Raw genomic sequence first — 13,423 nt, 5'->3', positions numbered from 1 at the left:
TCTTATCTGAGCCTTGAAGGTGTTTATAACTTATGAACCAGAATAATGAGAAATTGCAGCTCTAGGAGGCTGCAGTTCCCTTGTTCACAACACCGTGACCACTTGGTGGACAAGGTCGTGAACAAGGAAGCCACAGCACTTGTGAAAACTAGGATGGGAGCTGTAGCACTTGTGCACAAGATGTCGGGAATATTGTTAAAACAGTTCTGAAATAGGCGAATGTGGCACTCTCGAAACGGCCGTTTTTGAGGCGAAAAGCTTCACTACGCTAGATAAAGCAGTCGTCTCGCAGACCGGAGAATGGACCTTGAACGACGTTCAGCCCAACCACGTTAGCAGTGTATGACCGTATGTGGCACAGTTATGGTGTCGAAACAGTTGTGGTGTCGACACCGTGACCTTGTCTCATGACCTTTAGTTCACCTCTGACCATTGGAATTGGGTGACCTTTGGGTTTACCTTTGACCTTAAGAACATCCGATGGGGTGTCGTGAAGCCATGTGATGACATCCAATGGGGGTGTCGTATGACCATGCGATACGACTGCATAGCCACGTGGTCGTGTGGGTGTACTATATAGAACGGCTGCCGAAAGGGTGTAGCGGAGCTGGCATGGACACAGCTTCAGAGGCTTAGCAAGCGTGCTTGCTTTTCGCTGAATTCGAAGGTTATCCAAGTTAAGCAACTGCCATTTTTTTATGTTGGCCATGGTCAGTGACATGCATTTCTTCAAAAACATATCCTAACAAGACGGCAACCCGCCGCCGTGGCTCAGTGGTTAGGACGCTCACCTACTGCATGAGTCGGAGCTCCTGTGTTCGTACCCGACCGCGGCGGCCGCGTTTCGATGGAGGCGAAACGCATAGGTGTCCGTGTGCTGTTCGATGTCAGTGTGCGTTAGAGATCCTCAGGTGGTCGAAATTATACCGGAGCCCTGCACTACGGCACATCTTTCTTCCTTCACTCCCACCTTCCTGCCTCCCTTACGGTGGGGTTCAAGTAATTTTAATTTACTAGACTATGCAGCTTAGTAAAACGCTAACTTGGGCGAGTTAGTATGAGTTAATGACGCTAGAACAGCGCAAACAGAAGGACAAAAAGAAAGATGGACATAGTACGAGCGCTGTGACCCAATCCACTACATAGAAACTTTCGTGTGCAGCTGAAAAAGCGGCCCAAGTGATCCCTCAGATTTCACTTCAAGGAGTAAAAAGGGATTAAGCTCTCCTCTAGCGCACTCTCTTCACGGGGCAGGGTATGCTGACCAGGTTCTGGGGCAGATTTTCATCGCCTCAAATACGGCATAGCAAACCCCAAGAAATTCCAACTTCGAAATATACGAAGTTATAGCTGTTGTGAAAATTTTAACTGAGGTCTTCAACTCTTCTGTTTGCTAACTTCAAGACCTCGAGTGCCGCATTTAAAGACTCCCCCATTGGAGAATGCATCGAGTCACTATGCTTTGCTGAGGGAATATACCAACGGTGCCAATTGTAAGCATTCCGTATATTTAGTGATCGAAAGCTGCGTCACTGTGCCGTGCTTGAGAACTTTCATTTTATTTCCAGGCAGTACGTGTCTAACCACTATAAAGCTGACGGGATAACAACGTCAAAACTGGATCGAAAGGGAGGTTGATCGAGCTCCTGAATGAGTCGCTAACAATCCTATGCCACACATCCTGCAAATCCTCATTGCACGAGGAAGCAACTTGAAAATATAGCGTTTGTGTAGCCGTGCAATACCACCTGTGGGACGAATTAAAGCGGAATGTGGCAAGATGACATCGTTCGTATCATGACGACGGTTTCAAATACTTCGATAACCACAGTTCTTTTTTTGCAAGTTTGCGTCTGCCAACTAAATAGGCTTACTTCGTTTTCAAACAAGGCTTGAAAAAAAAATTTTCGTGTTTTCATTCGATCTCACGTGCACGATAACTTTTTTTGCGAAATTTATTGCCCCAGGGAATCAATGATGGTGAAGGTGTGATGATTGATGTAGTAGAAATTAAATGAATGGAAAAAGGTTAGCTGATTTGATGAACTTCAGTAGAGAACGATGGTACGGTCCCTACGTCCAGGCAATGTATGAAGCACCTAGGGTTGCTTGGTGAAAGACCTTCTACCATCAGGTGCCGAATCCTTGTAGGCTTGAGAGATGGGCAGTCCCACAGTAGGTGATGAATGCCGGCCTCAATGTCTTCGTGTTTACGTATCGGACACCCTGGCCGAAGAAACAATTCTCGGTACTGAGGCCACTTGCGAGTGATGGCTGGTGTGAGGGCAACCCCGACCCGGATCCTCCTAAGCGCAACCTCATCTGCTCGGGTAAGACGGCGGGGGAGGGTTACCGCACACGGAGGGATGAGAGCACGTGTGCGGCGCCGGAGGAGTTCCTTTCTTGATGAAAGGACAGTAAAATCGTTCAAATGAAGGAGCCGAGGCGGTGATGAGTCTGGATTCGCAAGGCGGGTCGCTAAATCTGCCTGGCTTTGATAGGTCAGCAGATCCCGTAGGATCCACTCAATACGTACTCGCTGCGGGATGCGTGCCGCGAGCCGGTGGATGTCCTGACATAACGTTGGACAGCGACTAACACGTCGTAGACCCCGGACAACTTGAAGGGCGTCAGTGCGGATGACAACGCGGGCCGCAGGGAGCATAGTTATGTCGGCCACGGAGCAGAGTGCTTCTTGAACTGCAACGAGCTCAGCACAGAAGTACGAAGGGGGTTCCGTAAGCTGAAACCGAGAGGTTTGATTCAGGGCAGGTCTGTACGGGCAGTAGATAGCTGTTGTTGTTTTGCAGTCTTATATGCTTGCGTCTACGTAGACAACAATGGATCCTTTAGGCAGGCAAGCATCTTGTTCCTCAAATTTCTGGCGAAGCTACGATGCCGAATGAGCAGATTTTCGTCGGCGATTATCTGTTGGCTTGTTGTCGCTGAGCTGTACAAACTTCCATGGGGGAAGACCTGGCGTTGGCGGCTGAAGAATGAAATGTGACGTTGCATAAGTCCTCAGTGCATGCGTGGAGTGCGATAGACTGGCCTCAAGGCTGCGCGCTTCACGGCGCTGCTGCATCAGCTCATCAATGGTATTGAGCTGCGCATTCTCTTGTAAAGATATGACCGGTGTGATGCATGGAAGGCACGTAATGGTCCTCATAGCCTCTCGGTTCACGGCTTCAAGGCGATCCCATTGGGCTCTTGTAAGATGTTGAAACTGGGCTTGATAAACAATACGTGGCTGCAGAACTGCCCTCACCAACTGCCGTGCAACGACCGAGCCTGCGCCTCCAGTTTTAGGGGCAATCCTTCTAATCAAACACAAAGTCTGAATAGCTTGCCTTTTTGCCTGAGAAAGCCATGCAGCCGCTGATCCTGATTGGTGAATCATTAAGCCAAAGATTTTTACACTCGGACTTTAATGTAGTGGGGTGCCTGATAGAAAAATACGGATTGTTCTTGCAGCAAGTTTACGGCGTCCCCAGCGGTTGGCGACTGACGTGTATGTTGTTTTATGCACGGATAGCTGAAGTCCGATGGATGATGCGTAATTACAGGTAACATTCAAGGCAGATTAATGGGCCGCCTGCTGAGTACGGAGATCTTGGTGAGCACTCCACACCGTGATGTCGTCAGCGTACTGGAGAAATTTTATGTCACGGATGTCATGTAAGCGCCAAGCCAGCGGGATGTAAGCAATACTAAATAACGTCGGCGACAATACTGATCCCTGGGGCACGCCGCAGAAAGGAGCAAATGATCCGACCGCTTCGCCACTGAGGCGTATTGCAAATTTTCTGCCTTCCAAAAATGATTGGACAAAACTACGCACTCTCAGAGGGAGATGAAGCATGTCAATGGAGTTCAGAATGGCTGCATGACTGATGCTGTCATATGCCTTTTGAACGTCCATTGCTGAAACATTACGCACATTGCGGCTGCGGGTAGATGACAAAACTGCAGATGCTAAGACAGCCAACCCGTCTCTGTGCCAATATATGGACGAAAGCCGATTTGTGCTGGGTGATAAAAACCGTGCTGCTCTAGCCACCATGACAATTGTGTGGCTAGAATTTTCGCCGCCAGCTCGCACAGCTTAGGAGTTAAGGAGATAGGTCGCAAGTTGGCAAGATCCGTCGGAGGCTCTCCTGGTTTCGGGATAGGAATCACGACAGCGGATTTCCAGCTCTCAGGCGCTACGCCATCCAACCATACTTTGTTTATGGCGTCAAGTAGTTGAGGGCGTGCAGCGCTACTCAGGTTCTTGTACACCTCGTACTGAATATTGTCCGAGCCGGGCGCTGTTTTCTGTTTCGCATCATCTATCGCAGCCAGCAACTCAGGCATAGAGAATGGACACGCAATTCCATCTACGCCGACATCAGATGGCATTTGATATACATGCGCTGGGATGCCTGCCATAATTAAAATAAACTAGCGGATGAAGAAGGCACAGCGTCGTATTTCGGGAAGAACTTTCGCGCTGCTTCTTTGGCGAAATCATCTGGCGACAAGTTAGCCGCGAAGCATGCGGTTGCCGCTGCGTCAGTCGTACGACGACCGCGTTCCATTGTACGGAATGTTCGCCAGAGAGAGGCATTCGAGGATTTTGCAGAAAATTGTTCGCACCACGCATGCCACTGCCGCCCAGAGAGGTCGCGTTCATATTTGCATATTTTCGTCATGGTAACTTAGTTTTGGGATGCCACTGGAGGAGATCGTTATTTTCCCAAATAGCCATGCGCAATGTCCGTACACGTCATGATAGCACGCTGTTCAAATGAAGCTCACGCTAATTGAATGAGGCGCAAGAATGAATTAAATGATGAACTCGCAAAAGTGGATGAGCAGCGTCATGTTTGAATCTAACGGGTTTTAACTGAGGCCTTTCCCGACAGCTTTCACGCATCGCGTTAGAGTCCGGAAACAAGCCGATGCAGGCCAATTTCGATTAGTCCTTACTGTCGCTTGAGAATGCAATTTTTCGAATAACTTTAATTTTTTTGCATGCATGATGCATTCCTTGAGTTTGAGTTATATACATGAGAATTGATTGCTCGAGATTTAATTATTACACCACGAATTAGTGCGCACGTATATATTTTCGGCTGGTTGTAAAGACTGGGATAAAAATCAATTTTAAAGCTGGCAGTGTGTTCCACAAGCATTTGTCAAGAGGTGTCGTTGCGTGAGCCAGTGGGTGAAAGGAGTTTTCGGTTACCACACATGACTCCAATGGCGACATCGGTTATTGGGAAAAAGCTATGTAAATCGAGTGCTCAGAGGGAAAAACAAGAACAGGAAAGGATCGCTTGGCACGGTTGTTTCCCCGAAATCAAATTAACTAAATGGAAGCGTCGATCGCCACTCGGGCCCCCAATTGGCTACAGTAAGCCAGGGGATGATCTCTCGGCTTAACGCTAACACCTCGTGATGGACGATGCCGGGGCAGGGTGCCAAGTGGTGTTGGGCCGCGCCTGCCTTCGCGTTGGTCGTGCGTTGAGCCTACACCACTCAGCCCCTCCCCGCTCTCCGAGGCAATAAAGACACCGCAACTGCACGGAGCAACATAATCTAAAAACAAATGGGGTTGCGTCACGTCACCGACGGCCAGAGTGTTGTTGGCGAGATGTGGTTCTTTTCTCTCACAGTTTTGCGAATAACTTGCGCGATGTTTTTTTTTTCTTTAGAATCGTTCAATTTTTCTTTATACCTCGTGGGAAATGGAAGTCCTCTCGGTAGCAGTCAAAATTATATTGTTGCGACTGAGAACATATCACACTGACCGCAGTTTCAGGCTAACTGGATTCCAGCTGAGAATTTAGTGCAAGAAATCATATATGCTGCACAACGTGAAGGTCTTGAAATGGCGAAGTTTTTTTGACGCAGTTCACTTCAATTTTTTCTTTCGCTAGACCTCCTTTGCAATGAACAGCGTTCTCACGGAAAGAGAAAACAAAAGAAAACGAAAGCAACGACATCAGTGCATCATGGATGTAAACAGGAGAGTACGCAAATTGTGAGGAGTTTTCGGGCTACATGTTTCGATTTTAAGCCGTGCGGTGCAGCACTTAAGGTCCACATGGGCTCTATGTCTGTGAACCTTTACCCTTCAAAACTTTTTGCCATTTTTCGGTGCCGTCATTGCATTGCTACACAGCTGAGGCGCAGACAATGTGGCTTGAACACTTAAAATGGCTCCATGTTAAGCAAGTAATGTCAGATGTATTCGATGAGAACGAACACAATTAGTGTATAACTTCTTACTTTTCGGGTTGAATATACTGATATGCCTTAAAGATGTGCGTAATGAATGCATTAGTTTTTCTTATTTACCGTGCCAACAAGTCAGCGTGATTTGCTAAGCATTCTTCGGCAGTTGTTAATGACTTTGTATTTTATTCGTGCAGGTAGGAAATAGCTAAGCTGTTTTTAATCTACTGAATGAATTATACGGCGACATTTTTACGTCCCCGTGCTCGCTATCGCCGCGTCCGGTTTACTTCAATCCGCTTCCACTGTATCCGCGCTTTTTTTATCCAACCGTTCATCCGCCTCAGACGGACCTTGGATTAGAATTAAGCTCAGACATGGAATAAAATAAATGTCATCCACGTCATTATAAGCATAAGCTCTACACGACCACGTAGTTGCACTGTATACATAACCACGTAGCAGAAAGTCAGGTTATCTGGGTTACTAAGCTGCGTGTGGATAACATAGAAGATATGCAGATTAAAGGAAAGCCCCTGTGCATTCGCAGGCATGCTGTGCCACTAGCAGCGTGGGTAAGTTCTGATGTTTTATAGGTGAGCTTGGAACAAGCGGAAGGTAACGAAAATGACGAGGTAGTAGCAGAAGAAGATAGCTTCGAAGAGATACATGGGAAATAATGGGCATGGGCAGAAATGCTTGGCCATACCAATAGGAATGTTTGCTCTGCAGTTCGAAATTATGTCCTAGAATCACAATGTCTACCATCATAAGCTTTCGTACTACCCATATCATCATAAGATTTCGTATTTGGGTAACCACTTTTTGCAATTCCTACTCTGGAATTTTTTTTACTGATTCCCTTACCTAATTTTCAGTTTGTTAGTTCGCCCTAACCTCCTGCAACCTCCTCTGCTACGGAAACAGAGTTACACAACTTTTGTTAGGTCATCCCACGCTTGCCATATGCAACCTGCAATTTAAATAGTCACCGACTGCTTATGGCCAATCCCCCTTGTGGGTGTGTGCCATTTTGTGAGGGGAACAACAACAACAACAACATGGGCTTCAATGGAAGCTCCGGTAAAGGAGACACAATGAAAAGGGTGGAAAGGCACCAGGTATCCCATATCATAAAAGGATATTCCGGTCCAGGAGAGGTAAGGATTATCTTTTTAGCTTTCTTTCACGTTTTATTCTGCGACATGCCGATAACTTCGGAGCAAAAAAGATTATTAAAGTCATTTTTATTACCATTACTACGGCTACTCTCAATGCTACTGCTACTGATACTTGCCCAATAATTATGAGGTGAGCCTCTCTAAATTCAGTTATTTTTTCTCAAACTCAAACACTTCGCCCACACAGGAGGATGCCCGAGCATATACCTAAACCCATATTAAAGCAGTTCGTGTGAAAGGCTTTTAAGGGCGGGCAGTGTGTTGGACAGCCAGGGTGTAGAATGAGGCTAAGTATGAGAGAAAGTAGCTTCCTCTGCACTACTACGGTATCACAGGAAGTATTTTCTTCAGGCTTCATAGTTCTAGAGCTTTTCTTCGGATTCTCGTAGTGAAATGAAATCGAAACGGCACTACCGGGCCCGGGACGAAGCAATGACGGCGCTGATGAAAAGCACATAATTTAGTTGTTATATGTGTGCAACTGTGTTGAAGACCTAGAGTAATTCGTGCATGTACGTAAGGGGCTCTGCGAAAGATGCACTCACCGACAGGCCAATGCACACTAATCCGCTCAAGGAATAATGCATACCAGTGTTCGCGTTCGAATTAAGTCCGTTTGTGCGATAGACTGCATATCTTATATTTCGCAAACGGAAAATACCCTGCGACTGTATAATGTTCGGGCAATGAACCGGTACTGTAAATGGTTACTTTTGCTGCGACTGGACACTTTAAAAAGACACGTAACGAAGACACAGACAGTGCATGTTTTTAAGAAGGGCTAATCAATCTCATGCTACTAGGCAAGAACGCATGCAATGAACCCTTCTCATGTGCTTAAGGCACGTTAATCTTATCTTATCGGCCTTAGACTGTGCGCAATAAGATCCTCGCGGTCCCGCCTGTAAAAGGTGCAAGGAAACCAAACGGTGGCTATGTTTTACACGGGCGATAACACGAACATTAGCCGGGCAGGCAGGAAGGGTTCCACGGGGAACACCGCATAAATAGCAGCGGCGAGCAGCGGAAAGACTGCGGAAGTATCGAGGTTAAGGGGGGTTCGAGGCACAGGCGGATCGGTTGAGTGAGGGACACCACTTAAGAAAATGAGAGTGCCGTCAAAGAAAGAAAACGGTGCGGTGGAAACAGAAATAAGGAGCAAAACTGGGGGAAATCGGGCTGGAAACAAGGAGCGCTTGAGGGGAGAAAGAAAAATAATGAAATGTAAGCGAACGACAAGGGGGGGAAAAAAGCAGCACGAGAGGTGGAGTTGGGGAAGCGTATCAGGCACTGTGTGAGGGATATAAGGACTGCGAGCGAAGCGGGTAGGGGGAGGAGTGCTGTAGTCGAGCAAAGACAGAAAGATGGAGCGATAAAAAGCCGGAGAAGTCATTTCGCGGCTTTGTACACGCCGCCGCCGCCGGGCGCGCAAAGTGATTCGACTAACGTTTATGATCAATAATGGACAAGTGGATTTTTGTGTCGCCCCTCTGTATGTCTGCGTGTGTGGTTCGAGAGAATGGGTGTTGGTGGGGAAGGAATGGGAGGTTGGGGAAAAAGGAACGAGAAAAAAGGGATGCTGCTTCGTCGTCGTCGCGGCGTCGTCCGGATAGGGATTTTCCCATCAACGCCACTGGTGCCTCGGGCAAGACTGAAGGGAACGGAGAAGGCTTCGGGGCTTTTTGGAAAAATGGGGATGTCGAGAAGGGAGGGAAATGGGAGAGGAGAGGCGGACGGCTGGAAGTGCAGTCGCTTGTGAGAAAAATAAGGATGCCTTTGGGAGAAGGAAAGGAATGAAAATGGAATTGTGGACGGGGGAGGACACAGAGGGGAGTGTCTTTTCTTGTCTGTACGCCCCTTTTTCGCCACTTTGGGAGCAGAAAATGAAAAATGCAGAGTTATTCTTTCATTCGAGAGCTTTGTCTGTCCATGTGCGCGTTGTGACGGGCGCGTGTGCTCGACCCCGAGGCTTCTATTAGGCTGTGGTATTGCTAGTACTACACGCACAGAAAGACACAGCTAATTAATATTGCTAACGCTACATCGAAAGGTTACAAACAGCAGGGTATCGATCTGGCTGAGAATTAAAGTATCTGATGTCATTGTGCTTGCACCAGTGCTTTGCTCGTACATCCTTTCGCAAAAGAAAACAGCCCGAGGAGTGTGCTTCTGAGCCATGTAGTGATGATCATGAATTTTACTGCGCAATGGTGTCCGTGGAAAAAGGGCGACATGCTACAAGGTGTTTTCGACTACTCAAGGTGGAGTAAAGCCGCCATTTTTCAAGCATTTCATCGCAATGAAGCCGAGCACCCGTCCTGACAAAAGCTTGTACCCATTCTATCACCAGTGGGTACCCGGCGGCACTGGGGATCGGACCCCGCACCTGCCGCTTACAAGGCGGATGTTCAATCCACTAGGCCACCAGTGCGGTATCTAAGCTATGTGGAGCGGCTCTTGTAGTTTGCGTCGAAGTTTCAACATGCGTGCGGCTGAGGAGGAGTCCTGCTCTCACCTTAAAAAGATTTTGAACACTGGCGTTGCGTAACGGTTCACACAGTATTGTCGAGAAAATCCGTTGGTTTCGATTCTTTTGACAAAGGTTGCACGTGCACAGCGTACTGAATGTATAACGTATTTTAAGTAAACTGCGCGAAAAAAATCCTTCGCACCTAACATACATGTTTGTGTGCTTCAAAGCATGCCTATTTGTTTTTAAAGCAGCTCTTGCCAGTCCTAAATGGGGATAATAAACTAACAGGCCGTCGGCATGGAAACGCGAAGTTGTTGGCCAAATTTACTATTTCGTGGCCCTCACAACCTCCTTACGGCTCTGCGGACCAGCTTGTACGGCGCTGGACTTTATCATCGTTGTGCAACGACCAAGTGCACACGAGATTGACACCTATTCCCGTAACCGGTGAACCGTTCGCCGGGAGCACTACCCGTACACATTGTGCTTCTAACAACCCGGGCCAGCTGCCGTGATGTTCTTGAGGCATACATGCCGGAGTGAAACTTCTGCAGAGGTGGTCCACTGAGTATGGGCAGAAACGGAAGTGCTTGGCACCTGTCGTAACAGGCTACGACGCCCGCAGCTCCGTCACATGGGTAGCGGGGACCTCAAAATAGCGCTGCAATGGGTTGCGAGAGCCGCCACGAGGTGTCCTTGTAATTAGTGAAGGCTTTTAATGCTATAGCGTTAAGGAGTGCGTGTCGCAGAAGATCAGGTGCCTTTGACCGTGAGCGAAAAATCGTCGAAAAATTCGCAGAGAACCAACCTAGGAGGTAAGTGGGCCTCATAGGTCCGGTAACCTTGTGGCGTCGTCACAACCTGCCCACCGGATTGTGAGAAAACCCCCCACTGTGGATGGTGGCAGTTAAATTTATGATTGATCGCTCGGGAAGAGCAACTTGGGTCGCACAAGCCCCACAGGTGGCAGCACCTACCATCGCAGGGCAGTCGCGCATTGGTTAACCGCTGCGCCACTGCGCCAGGACTGGTATGAGGACTCCCTGGGATCTACGACTGTTAAGTAGAAAATGACCAATTCTGAATATAAGGGTTAACCCATTAAATCATCATACCCTTAAGGCAGAGCTTAAGCGTTCGCTCCAATTTTTGTTCTAGTGGGCGAGACATGATTGAGCACTTCTGTTGTTGTGCACTTTTGCGTTCAGTGTGAGACTTGCCGAAGAGCACGTGCGCGCCAACAGCTGCGGCGCCTGGAGCCCGGTCATTTGTACCGCTTCGAGTGGATACCGGCGTAGTGGTGTGTCGTTCTATTGTCCCCGATATTCCTCCTGTGCACAGCCAGTGCAGTTTAGCGTTGTTGCAATGCCACAATACTGTTTGCATCGTCAGGACAAGGTCCGTATTGTCAGTGGAGTTTGAAATTAAATAAACCAGGATTTTGGATGCTGCTCATGGTTCATTGCTCGGCAAATCGTTAAATAAATAGATATGGCTTTCAATTTTACGATGCACGCGAAGTTGGAAGACGCAGTGTGAGTCGAAACACCGCTGTTGTGAGAAGCCCAGCGAAGAAGAGAACCTCAGTAGCGGTAAATGCATTACGAAAAAACTTTCCTACATGCAATCGCTCTCCTTGCAAATAAGGCTATAGTGACTTTTAACAGCGATCCTTTCTTTCAGTGCATGCACACATTTCATCAATCACAAAAGACAAACAAGAATGGCCACCATGAAACAGGATTCCGGATGTGTGGGAAGATGGGAGATTACGTTACCTGTGCTATGTGTCGTGACATCATAACATCATAATATTGCCAATAATTTTTATGGTTTGATTGAAGTTGGAAGGTTCCTATCTGCACCAGCGGGTATTGAGAGCTTGCTATCGATGCTTTAGCTCACGGTCAGTCTTAATCCGCAAGTATCCCAGATTATTTGAATGAAAACGTGCAGCATGTAGTTTCTCCTGAGTGACCGAATATTTGTGTCGGCCGCATTTCGATGGAAGCGAAGTGCAAAACACGCCCGTGTGCTGTGCGAGCTCGGCGCGCGCAAGAGAGCCCCAGTTGGCTGAGATTAATCCAAAGCTCTTCGCTACAGCGCCTCTTTCTCGCTTCCTTCTTTTACCCTCTCCTTCACCCCTTCACTCAATGAGCGGTGCGTGCGCACTTTCAGAGCGAGGAAGTCACTGCGCCTCTCCATTCGCCATAGCCAATTATCATTATGGTTCACAATGCCCGAGTGCTCATTGCGAACTTCATTTCGTTGAAGGTAGTCGCGCGGCAAACGTCACCGCTGTGTGACTCGGAGCAACGCGGGGCACGATGGAGTTGATGCAGACGCCGCTCAGGTGGCCGATCCTCATGCACTTCCTGCATTGAAAGGGCTTAGGCACAAAAGGTCGAACTGGATGACGAAAGTGTCCAACCTTCACGTACGATGGTATGCAGTCACCCTTGAAAGTCAGCTAGAAGTGAGCCAACTGCCACGGCCTCATTACTCTTCCTCGAAAGACTGTCCCCGTCTAAAGACTGAGCGGGCGGTACTGAAGAATATGGTGCGAGACCATTCTACGTACAAAGAAGCCGCCGCAAAGGTGCCACGACGTCGTTCGCGCCGCCGAAGGTCGTCCAAGAAAGCAGTCACATTTGAGAAGAATGCCCCAAACGCAACTGCAGCTTATCCGCATCCACCAAAAAATGTACCAAATCAAGGGAGCCCGGCGCTTGGTGAGGCTGGACCTGCTGCCTCAGATGCAGCTTGGCCACCACTGCCAAAGCCTTCTACGCCTACTGCGTCAGGGATGTTCGCGCACTCAGGGCAGTTTGCAGCGCCTACGACTGATCCAGCCAACAGGCACGATCAAGGCCATGGCCCAGATATGCAAGTGATTGCAATTATAACGCCACTAATGAATGCCATGCGTGCTCTGCTTTCCGGCCTACGCACGCCAGCAGCAAATAGCGCACTTCAAATGCTGGACGCGCTACATCCAGTTCTTGTCGCTCTACAGTATAAGGAATCATGGCTCCCTCGGACCTGTCATTTCAAAAGAAAGTCAAGCAAGCTTTCATTTTCCAATGGAATGCTCGTGGACTCCAGTCCCCGATTTCTGATTTACGGCACTACGTCTACTAGAATCACTTCCCCATTCTTGTCATTTGTGAACCAAAGACCCCGGCAATTTTGCGAATATCCGGTTATGAGGCATTTGCATCACCCACGCGCCACAGATCCAGCAAAGCCATCGTCTACATTCGACGTGAACTTACAAATGTGCAACATTCAGTTCCTCCGAACGAAGACAATCAGTACGTTTGCCTGACAGTGAAGAGCCGAGACCTGACGTTTACGCTACTGGCAGTGTACTTGGCGCCATCAAGTCGTTCGACGCCAGAAGGTTGAGTGGGTTGATGGAAGCTACACCTGCTCCGTGGGTCATTATCGGTGACTTCATTGCTCATCAAACCATGTGAGGAGGCGTTGGGATAGACGTTAGGGGAAGACAGCTTGTGTCCTTCGCCTCTGACCATGACCTCCAGTG

The sequence above is a fragment of the Amblyomma americanum genome, chromosome 10, assembly GCF_052857255.1.
Source record: "Amblyomma americanum isolate KBUSLIRL-KWMA chromosome 10, ASM5285725v1, whole genome shotgun sequence".
In the NCBI taxonomy this organism is placed as follows: Eukaryota; Metazoa; Arthropoda; class Arachnida; order Ixodida; family Ixodidae; genus Amblyomma; species Amblyomma americanum.
Note: the sequence above shows the minus strand (reverse complement) of the source record.